This window comes from Leptonychotes weddellii, chromosome 14 (assembly GCF_054177405.1).
Source record: "Leptonychotes weddellii isolate Sample4059 chromosome 14, ASM5417740v2, whole genome shotgun sequence".
Taxonomy (NCBI): domain Eukaryota; kingdom Metazoa; phylum Chordata; class Mammalia; order Carnivora; family Phocidae; genus Leptonychotes; species Leptonychotes weddellii.
Window position 1 is genome coordinate 25,990,952 of NC_138382.1, and position 12,294 is coordinate 26,003,245.

The following is a 12,294-nucleotide window of genomic DNA, read 5'->3' on the forward strand; positions in this document are numbered from 1 at the left end:
GATATCATTTTGATTGATTTGTGAATATTGAACCACACTTGCATCCTGGGAATAAATCCCACTTGATCATAGTGAATGATTTTTTAAAATGTATTGTTGGATTTGGTTTGTTAACATTTTGTTGGGGATTTTTGCATCTATGTTCCTCAGAGATATTAGCCTTTAGTACTTTTTTTTTTTTTATGGTGTCTTTATCTCATTCTGGTATCAAAGGTAATGTTGGCTTCATAGAATGGATGCTTTCCTTCCACTTTTATTCTTTTGGAATAGGTTAAGAAGCTTGAAATTGAGAAGTTGAGAAGTTTTGAAATAGTTCTTCAAATGTGTTTTAGAATTTACCTGTGAAGTCATCTGGTTCTGGACTTCTGTTTGTTAGTTTTTTCTTTCTTTTTTTATTAATTTTATTTATTTATTTGAGAGAGAGAATGAGATAGAGCATGAGAGGGGGGAGGGTCAGAGGGAGAAGCAGACTCCCTGCTAAGCAGGGAGCCCGATGTGGGACCCGATCCCAGGACTCCAGGATCATGACCTGAGCCGAAGGCAGTCGCTTAACCAACTGAGCCACCCAGGCGCCCTGTTAGGAGTTTTCTGATTACTGAGTAAGTTTCACTGCTGATAATTGGTCTGTTAATATTTTTTATTTCTTCCTGCTTCAGTTTTGGGACATTATATATTTCTGGGAATTAGTCCATTTCTTCTAGGTTGTTCAATTTGTTGGCATAGAAATTTTCTTAAAATTCTCTTATAATCCTTTGCATTTCTGTGGTGATTGTTGTTACTTCTTTTATTTCTGATTTTGTTTATTTGAGTCCTTTCTATCTCTTTTTCTTTCTATCTCTTTTTGGATGAGTCTGGCTAAAGGTTTATCAATTTTGTCGATTTTTTCTAAGAACCAGCTCCCAATTTCATTATTCTGTTCTAGTGTTTGTTTGTTTTTAGTTTCTATTTTATATTTCTGATTTAATTTTTATTATTTCTTTCCTTCTATTGGTTTTTGGTTTTGTTTGTTCTTTTTCTAGCTCCTTTAGGTTTAAGGTTAGGTTGTTTGAGATTTTTCTTGCTTATGGAGGTAGGCCTGTATTGTAAAAATGTCCCTCTTAGAACTGCTTTTACTGCATCCCAGAGGTTTTTGACTGTTGTGTTTTCATTTGCATTTGCATTTGTCTCCACGTATTTTTTTCCCCTTGATTTGGTTTGGTATTTTTGAATGTGCAGACTTGTTTTGTGGACTAATATGCAATCTATTCTTGAGAATGTTCCATGTGCACTTGAAAAGAGTCTGTATTCTACTGTTTTAGGGTGGAATGCTCTGAATATATCTATTAGATCAATCTGGTCTAATGTATCATTCAATGCTAATATTTCCTTTTTTATTTTCTATTTGGTTGATCTATCCTTTGATGTAAGTGGGGTATTAATGTCCTCTACTATTGTTGTGTTACTATCAGTTACTTCCTTTATGTTTGCTTTTAACTGCTTTATGTATTTGGGTGCTCCCATTTGGTTGCATAAATATTTACAACTGTTACATCCTTTTTTAAAATTTAATTTCATTTTATTATGTTATGTTAGTCACCATACAATACATCATTAGTTTTTGATGTAGTGATCCATGATTCATTGTTTTCATACAACTGTTATATCCTTTTGTTGGATTGTTCCCTTTATGGTTATATAATGTCATTCTTTGTTTCTTGTTACAGTTTTTGTTTAATATTCTATTTTGTCTGATATAAGTATTGCCACACAGACTTTATTTTGACATCCATTTGCACGATAAATGTTTCTCTATCCCTTCACTTTCAATCTGCATGTGTCTTTAGGTCTGAAATGAGTCTCTTATAGGCAGTAGTGATTTGAGAATTAGTTACAGAAATTCTTGACATTGAGCCAGATTGGGAGAAAGGATTTTATCTGGATGTAGAAGATTATCTCATAGTAGTTCTAATTCTTGCCAGTGATTGTTGAAGCTGTCCACCAACAGTGTGATTCCAGCTTTTGGCTTCTCAACCCGAAAAACAACTTCTTGAGGAAGTTCTATGACAGCTTGAAGTATGATGTGAAGAAAGTAAAAGAGGTGGTCTATAATCTCTCATTCTGGGGCTTCAGTAAGGAGACCACAATGGCTTGTGCAGAGAAATAAGAGACTCTCCTTGCACTTGGCCCTGCTGACCTCAGCAGTTGCTGGTGAGGGTGGGCACAGTGCCTCTCAAGGTAGTTAGGATTGCTAAACACTGTGCTTTATTTTCTTAACCAGTGTGTGGTGTAAGTATCAAAACTGAAACAACTTTTGGAGGGGGGAGGGGTAAAAAATAGCCTTCACAAGGACAGATTTTCTTTGTTTCAGTGAATTTGCTCTGTACTTCAGTTCTGTCAAAAAGTGTAAATGTCAGTCTGTTGGTAGAGTCCTTTTCTTGCTTATCCTGGTGCTGTTGATGTACTGAGAAGTTTAGTGTCTTATGTTTATTTTTTAAAAAGGGTGTGTAGCTTAATTTCCATATATTGGTGAATTTTAAAGTTTTCTTTCTCTTTTGTTTTCTAGTTTTGGGATGAGAAGGCATATTTTTATAATTTCAATCTTTTAAAATTTATTAAGATTTGTTTTGTGTTCTAACATATAATCTGCCCTGGAAGATGATCCATATGCACTTGAGAAAAATGCGTACTCTGCTATTATTTGGTGATGTGTTCTGTATATATGTTAAGTCTAATTAGTTGTAGGTTGTTCAAATCATCTTTATCCTTATTAATCTTTTGACTGGTTGTTCTATCCATTATTGATTGTGAGTATTGAAGTCTCCAACTATTATTGTAGAATTATTGATTTCTCCTTTCAATTCTGTCAATTTATGTTTCACAAATTTTGGGGTTCTGATATTCAGTGCATATATATTAGAATTGTTATATCTTTTTGATAAATTAATTCTTTAATCAATAATATAATATCCTTTGTCTCTTGTAACAGTTTCTGACTCCACCCATTAAGATCCCCTTTTAGAAAGCCCTGGACAACCTAGATAAGTAACCACTTGAGTGTCCTCACTTTTCCTTTCCCATGCCTTAATTCCTGCTCTTATGTTTTAAATTCACCAATAGGAGCGAAACTGCAAAACCCTAGGGACCCCACCTGCCACCCCAATAAAGGCAGAGCCCCAGGTTTGCGCCTTCTCCCTTCTCTCTTTTTCTACCTATGACCTTGTGATGTGGCCCTCTAGCATGCCCTGTACTCTCCAGGACTTGTGAGTAATGAAACTTGAGTTTTTGAAGTTCCCTGACAGTTGTTTCTGAGGTGCAGCTTACAATCATATGTAGAGCCACAGGGGCTGGTCCAACTACAACATTGGTTCCAGTTGGGAAGTGTCTGTGGGGGTCACCACAAGCAGCACAGGACCAAGTGAGTGCCTCAGGCATCCCTAACTGATAACATCATCATTGATAGGCTGAGACTATCAGATGAAACAATAGTCATTTCTCTCTTGCTGCTTTGAAGATTCTCTTTGTCTTTTGATTTTTTTTGAATTTCATTAATATAGTTTATTTTTAAAATATACTATTATTTATATATTTTTATTTTTTATTATTTTTTTGAATTAATACATTTTTCTTTTTTTATTATGTTCAATTAGCCAACATATAATACATCATTAGTTTTTGATGTAGTGTTCAGCGATTAGTTGTGTATAACAAACACCCAGTGTCTTTTGATAGTTTGATTATACTGTGTCCCAGTGTGAGTTTCTTTGAATTTATCCAGCTTGGAGTTTGTTCACCTTGTAGAATCATATCTTTCAGTAAATTTGGGGAAACTTTTACCATTATTTCTTAAAATAATCTTTCTGCCCACTTCTCTCTCTTTTTCTGGGATTACTATATTGTGTATGATTGTTTATTTGATGGTGTCTCACAAATCCCTTAGTGTCAACACACTTTTTTTCATTCTTTTTTCTTTCTGTCAACGATTTCAACCATCCTACCTTCCATATCATGGATTCTTTCTTCTGTCTGCTCATATTTGCTGTTGAATCCTTTAATGAATTTTTCATTTCAGTTATTACTTTACAGCTCCAGAATTTGTTTATAATTTCTCATTATTGATTCTCATTTGTTCTTCCATAATTTCCCTGATTTCCTTTAGTTTTTTGTCCGTGCTTTCCTTTAGTTCTTTGGGAATATTTAAGACAGTTGTTTTAAAGTTTTGTCTAGTAAGTCCAATGTCTAAGCATCCCAGGGACAGTTTCTATCAATTTATTTTGTTCCTTTGAAGGGGCCATGCTTCCCTGACTCTTTGTATGTACTGTAATTGTTTTGTCAAAATTGTTTATTTGACTATTATAACATGGTAACTCTGGAATTCAGATTCTCCCCTTTTCTCATGGTTTGGTGTTTATTTTTTGATTGTTGAAGACTGTGGTACTCTATTTTTTGAGACTTTTTTTTTTTGCAAAAACTATTCTTTGCTGTGTGTGATCACTGAAGGCTCTATTCCTTTAGCTCAGGTTTAGCTAATTTTTTAAAAAAATATTTATCTATTTATTTATTTTAGAGAGAGAAGATAGAGAGAGGGAGAGAGTAGAGGGAGGGGCAGAGGGAGAGAATCTTCAAGCAGACTCCCTACCAAGTGTGGAGCCCTATGTGGGGCTTGATCCCACAATCCATGAGATCACAACCTGAGCTAAAACCAAGAGTTGGATGCTCACCAAACTGAGCCACACAGGTGCATCTGTTTAGATAATGTTTTAATGAAGATTTCCTTGAATACCATGAACTCCCCTAGGCTTGGCAAATTAGAGCAGTCCTTCCACCCTTAGCTAAGTTTGCTCTGAGCCTAGGGATCAACCTAAGGTGAAAGCTTAAAGTTTTCATAGGTCTTTCTTGGCATGCATGTGGCTTTCTAAATTCCCTTGTGGAATTTAATCTATACATGGCTGCTTCTGAATGTCTTAATTTCTCAAATAGCTCACTTTAGCTTCTCTAGACCTTAAATGGCCTGTTATATATTTCCACTTGTAATCTCTTGCCCCAGACACCTGTGGGTCTTATAGCTATTAACAGCAGTGCCTACCACTTATCTGCCCAAGTTTCAAATTATATGAAATAGACAAGTGCCTTGTATCTGCCTGGTTAAAACAGGTATGCACAATAACTTGCAACCAAGGTCTGCTTTGCTCCCTGGTTCAAGGAAAGGAACTGGAAACTGGGCTGCTGCTGCTTCAATACCAAAACCACCATCATGCCCCAAAGGGGTTAGGGAAAGGATGAGTAGAAATGTCACAAAACTTTCCTATTAGTTTGAAGATGATTTTTCTGTTCAGATGTTTGCATGATTGCTATAAACCTTTGACTATTTTGGGGTTGTCTGGGTGGCACAGTTGGTTGAATGTCTGACTTGGTTTTGGCTCAGGTAGTGATCTCAGGGTCATGAGATTGAGCCTGTGTTGGGTTGTGTGCTCAGTGTGGAGTCTGCTAAAATTTCTCTCTCCCTCTCCCTTTGCCTTTCCCCTCTACATGCTCACTCACCCTCTAAAATAAATAAATAAATCTAAAAAAAAATTCTAAAAAAACCAAAACAAAACCAAAAACCTTTGACTATTTTCTGCAGTTATGACAAAGTTGGTTCAGACAGTCTCTGCTTGTTTTTTGTTTTTGTTTTTGTTTTTTCTCAGTAGTTCTGTGGGGAAACAAGAGCTTGGATTTTCCTACTCCACAATTGTGCTTAAGTATCTGAATAAAGAGATTTTTAATTCAATTTAAAGGTTTTTAAATAATCAGATTTTAGTTTTGTTCACATTATTTTCAATTTCTAGTTTTATTGAACTGAGATATTTCTACTTTGTGGAATTTATTGAAAATTTTTTTTGGTTCCAATGTACTTTTATAATTTCTGAATGTATCACCAGCATTGGTTTATTCTTTATTTTTAGAGTACACAGTTTGAAAGACATATCTAGATACTTATTAGATTCACTTTTTAAATATCCTATATATATATTTTAGAGTAGATTTTCTTAAATTTGTCACTATTAACATTTAGGACCAGATGACTCTTGGTTGGTGTGTGCATATGAGGTAATGGAGGTTGTCCTGTGCATTATAGGATATTTAGCAGCATCCCTAGCTTCTACATGAAATAGTAGTAGTATCATCTCTCAGTTGTGACAACCAAAAATGTCTCCAGACATTGCTAAATGTCTTGTGGTGGGCAAAATCACCCTCTGTTGAAAACCACTGTTCTAGAGTATGGATTAGCAAACTTTTTTTTTTTTTTCGGTAGAAGACCAGATAATAAATATTTTAGACTTTGTAGGCAATATGGTCCTATCACTAGACAACTATACCTTTGTAGTGTAAAGGCAGTGGTTAACAATACATAAAAGAACTGAAGTGGCTGAGTTCCAAAAATCTTAATTTATAAAAACAGGTGTCAGGTTGGATTTGGCTCAAGAGCTATAGTTTGCCAAACTTTGTTCTAGAACTTCAGTTGTTCTCTACTACATTTGGTATAAACCCAGAGAGTATATTAAGGTTTACTATATATAATTTGTTTCCCTTTCTCCTTATATCTCTTACAGTTTTTGTTTTATGGATCCTGATAATATATTTGATACACAGATCTTTAAAACTTTTATTACCCCCTCAAAATTGTCTTTTAAAAACATCATTTGAGTGCTCTTTTGATTTTTTTTAAAGATCTTATTTATTTATCTGAGAGAGAGAGAGAATGAGAGAGAGAACACGAGCAGGGTGAGGGGCAGAGGGAGAAGCAGTCTCCCTGCTCAGCAAGGAGCCTGACAGGGGGCTCAATCCCAGGATCCCAGGATCATGACCTGAGCTGAAGGCCGATGCTTAACCAACTGAGTCACCCAGGCACTGATCTTTTTCTGATTTAATATTATTTTGCCTGAATTTACCCTGCAGCACCTAGGTAAACCTGAATTATCTGTATTTTTATTGGCTTACGAATTTATTATTTTACATTTCAAAGTTTCTACATTATTTTGGGGGTATATCTCTTTTTTATAACCTAATAGCATTTAAAGGTAACTTTAACTTCTTTAACTTCTTGATGTAGCAGATATATTTGTTTTACTTTATGTTGAGTTATGCCATAAAAAAAGTAAAAAAAAAATTTAGTAATAGTTCTGTTTTTATTGTTCCATTGATTTTTCTTTTACTAATTAAGAATGCTGTGTTTTTGCTTTACTAGGTACATTTGTAATTACAAACTTGTGTATTTTATCTTTATTTACTTAGTATCAAATAATTCCATATTACTGAACCAATGATAAAATTAATTTTTTCTCTCTCTTTCTAACCACCCTTTAATCCCCAATTTTACTGCCTTTTAAAATATTTCTATTTTTATCATTTTACCATTAAATACAACCTATAACTTGATTTGTTAGTTGTAAATGATATACTGGGCTCCCAGCTTTTAAAGATCAGAAAATCAATATATTTACATTGCATTGGTTATGTTACACCTTCACCTTCCATATTATATTGGATCTATTCTTTGTAAATTTCCAAAGATAAAGGCCTTTAAAAATTCCCATCTGTAAATCACTTTGGATTTAATATCTCCTGGATACCTTCTGCTAGTACTCAATAACTCACCTGAGTGGCTCCCATTTAGAGATTCTTCCTCTAATAATCATGGATTTTCTCCTTCCTCCAATTTGAAGATCACATCTGGTTTTCTAACACAATACTCTATAAACAGAAAATAATTAGGATTTGGATCAGCTGCATGAGCTTCAGTAATTCTGAATGTAAAGGAAGGTGCAGCTTCAGGAGTTGCATATTGATGGTGTTCATCTGAGGTGCTCATTTTTGAGGAAGTGACAAAAGAATGAATCTCCTTAAATCCCTGAATCTCAGGACCAAATAATATCAAATTCTAAAAATGGCCCAGGTGTGTTGGGTTTTATAAAAGGGACCACATAGGAACTTCCACTTAACTTCCACATGTCAAAAAAAGTAGAAAACCATACAAAATTGGACAACATGAGTGCAAGACAGGAACTCTTAGGAAAAAGGAAACAAGTTGTGAATGCTCTTTTTGCCAGAGTTTGGGAAATTTCTATGCCACAGCATAGTAAAGGGAAACCAAAAAAAGCCTGGCAGCCTCAATAGGTTGAGGAGACAGTGTTAAGAGTTTAGAATGCTGAGGCAATTAGAATTTGCCAGACAGGGTGCCTGGTGGCTCAGTCGGTTAAGCGACTGCCTTTGGCTCAGGTCATGATCCTGGAGTTCCAGGATTGAGTCCCCCATCGGGCTCCCTGCTCATTGGGGAGGCTGCTTCTCCCTCTGACCCTCCCCCCTCTCATTCTCTCTCTCTCTCAAATAAATAAATAAAATCTTTAAAAAAAATTGCCAGACAAAATACTGGAGAGGAAAGAGTGGTACTAAGTGAGAGCCATGAGATCTGCAGAAAGGTCTCTATGAGTCTTTGGCTGAATATGGACTTCTGAATGCATGTCCAAAAACTACTCAAGGTTGGGGAAAGAACTGCTGCTGGGAAGGAGTAGAGTGGAAAGTCACCAAAGTATACACAGAAAAGGGCAGTTTGTTATCCCACTGGCCAGAGTAGAAAGATCTCTTAATTCACAGAGGATTCAGTATAATAACGTGAAAGATTCTACATTGGTACAGGAGCAAAATTAGCCCAAAACTAGATGCTCTAGGTGCTCTGAATACGACAAAACAAAGCTTAAAAGCAGACCTTGAAAAGATAAAACTAATTTCGAATAACTTAATTTTATTCCAAAGTCCCCAAATATTTTAAAATACCAAAATATATAGCACCCAACAATGTAAAATCCACAACAACTAGCATCCAATAAAAAATTACAAAGTATGCAAGGAAGCACATATGATCTTTTTAACCAAGAGAAAATCTAATCAATAGAAATAGAACAGGATATGACACATACGATAAGTGTAGCAATCATGAACAAACAGGACTGCATTCTGAGGCAGTGACATGGCCAGGTCTCCTCACCCACTGGGATGAAGTGGCTGTAGTTCTCTAGGATCACATGTCTGTGCAGGGTCCTCTGAGCAGGGCCCAGGGGCTTCCACTCCTCCCCAGTGAACTAAACACTCACTTCCTCGAATGACAGCGCTGCCTGTAACAGCACATTTCTGATCAATCCTGTGTGTTTAGAAACTGGTGACATGGAAAATACCTTTGAAAACTCATATAATGTTTACTGTTGAGAGTTTAAAACAAAATATTATAAAATAATAAATAAAATATAAAATGTTATTAAAGCCCTAACTCTGTCTTATACTCTGGGGTATCATATAATTAGTACAAATATTATTCTCATGCCTTAATTCATTTGTATATATTTCTAAAATATGTAAATATGCTAAGCGTTAATATACTAGTGATAAAACTTGGTATCTTTTTAAAGATAAAGTCATTATAAATAGGCTTCCTGTAATCATTTCCTGTATATCTGTGACTCATCATGAGCACCCTGTAGGATACACACACCCTCACCCCAAGTCCTCTGCTGGAGTAATGGAGAATCAATAAAGAGATACCTTTAAGGAGGTAGTACTCAGAATTTCACAAGCACATATTTATATTCATTTGCATTTCAGAAGCACATATTTATATTCAAATGATTCCCAACAGAGGTACCAAGGCAATTCAATGGAGAAACTATATACTTCTCAACAAATGGTGCTGTAACTTTCAAACATATATAAGGAGAAAAAAAGTGAAATGCTTGTGATCATATTAGCCAAATATTTCTTATATAAGACAAGAAAGTATAAGTCACTGTTATGGACTGAATTCTATCCCCTACGTATGTCGAAGCCCTAACCCTCAATGTGACTCTATTTGGAGGTAGGGACTATAAGAAGGTAATTAAGGGGGGGGTGCGTGGGTGGCTTAGATAGTTAAGCGTCTGCCTTTGGCTCAGGTCATGATCCCAGGGTCCTGGGATCGAGCCCCGAATCAGGCTCCTGGCTCAGCCGGGAGTCTGCTTCTCCCTCTCCCTCTGCCTCTCCCCCTGCTCATGCTCTCTCTCTCTCTCTCTCTGTATCTCTGTGTCTCAAATGAATATATAAAATCTTAAAAAAAAAGAAGGTAATTAAGGTTAAATGAAGTAACAAAGGTGGGGTCCTGATCTGATAGAACTCATGGCCTTATAAGAACAGGAAGAGGCACAGGAGAACTCTGTTTCTGTGTGTACACAGAGGAAAGGCCATGTGAGGGCACAGTGAGAAGGTGGCCCTCTGTAAGGCAGGAAGAGAAGTCACACCAGAAACCAACACTGATCATATCTTGCCCTTGGACTTCTGTTGTTTAACCTACCTGGTCTGTGGTATTCTGTTATGGCAGCCTGAGTAGACTAATATACTCATAAAAGAAAAATATTTTAAAGACTACAAAAACTGATAAATTTAAAACCTCTGCTCTTTTTTTTCTTTAAGATTTTATTTAAATTCCAGTTAGTTAATATAGTGTAATATTAGTTTCAGGTGTACAAATTAGTGGTTCAACACTTACATACAACACCTGGTGCTCATCATAAGAACTGCACTCCTTAATCTCCATCATGTATTTCATCCATAACCCCACCCACCTCCCCTCTGGTAACCATCAGTTTCTTTTCTGTAGTTAAGAGCCTGTTTCTTGGGGCACCTGGGTGGCTCAGCCATTAAGCATCTGCCTTCGGCTCAGGTCATGGTTCCAGGATCCTGGGATCAAGCCCCGTATTGGGCTCTCTGCTCAGCGGGAAGCCTGCTTCTCCCTCTCCCACTCCCCCTGCTTGTGTTCCCTCTCTCGCTGTGTCTCTCTCTGTCAAATAAATAAATAAAATTAAAAAAAAAAAAAGAGTCTGTTTCTTGGTTTCCCTCTGTTTCTTTTTTCCCTATGGTCTTTTGTTTCTTAAATTCCACGTATGAGGGAAATCATATGGTATTTGTCTTTCACTGACAGAATTATTTCACTTAGCATAATACTCTCTAGCTTCATCCATGTCATTGCAAATGGAAATATTTCATTCTTTTTTATAGCAGAGCAATATTCGTGTGTGTGTGTGTGTGTGTACCACAGCTTCTTTATCCATTCCTCTATTGATGGACATTTAAGCTGTTTCCATAATTTGGTTATTGTTGATAATGCTGCTATAAACATCAGGGTGCATGTATCCCTTTAATGTAGTATTTTTGTATTCTTTGGGGAAATACCTAGTAGTGCAGTTGTTGGATCTCAGGGTAGTTCTATTTTTAACTCTTTGAGGAATATCCATACTGTTTTCCAGAGTGGTTACCCCAGTTTGCATTCCCACCAATGGTGCAGGAGGGTTCCCCTTTCACCACATCTTCCCCAACACCTGTTGTTCTTGTGTTCTTGATTTTAGTCATTCTGGCAGGTGTGAGGTGATATCTCATTTTAATTTTGATTTGTATTTCCTAGATGATGAATATTGTTGAACATATTTTCATGTGTCTGTTGACCATCTGGATGTCTTCTTTGGAAAAATGTCTGTTCATGTCTTCTGCCCATTTCTTAATTGGATTAATTTGTTTTTTGGGCATTGAGTTGTATAAGTTCTTTATGTATTTTGGATGCTAACCCTTTATCAGATATGTCATTTGCAAATATTTTCTCCTATTCTGTAGGTTGTCTTTTAGTTTTGTCAATTGTTTCCCTTGTTGTGCAGAATATTTTTATTTTGATGAAGTCTCAATCGTTTATTTTTGCTTTTGTTTCCCTTGCCTCACGAGACATAACTAGAAAGATGTTGCTACAGCTAATGTCAAAGAGATTACTGCCTGTGTTCTCCTCTAGGATTTTAAGTTTCCTGTCTCACATTTAGGTCTTTAATACATTTTGAATTTATTTTTATGTATGGTGTAAGAAAGTGATCCAGTTTCATTTTTTTTGCATGTTGCTGTCCAGTATTCCCAACACCATTTGTTGAAGAGACTGCCTTTTTCCCATTAGATCTTCTTTCCTGCTTTGTCAAAGATTAGTTGACCATATAGTTGTTGGGTCCATTTCTGGGTTTTCTGTTCTGTTCCATTGATTTATGTGTGTCTATTTTTGTGCCAGTACCATACTGTCTTGATGACTACAGCTTTGTAATATAGCTTGACGTCCGGAATCATGACGCCTCCAGCTTTGCTTTTCGTTTTCAGGATTGCTTTGGCTATTCAAGGTCTTTTGTGATTCCACACAAATTTTGTTCTAGCTCTGTGAAAAATGCTGGTGGTGCTTTGATAGGGATTGCATTTGGCTTTTCTTTTTCAGGATTGCTTTGGCTATTC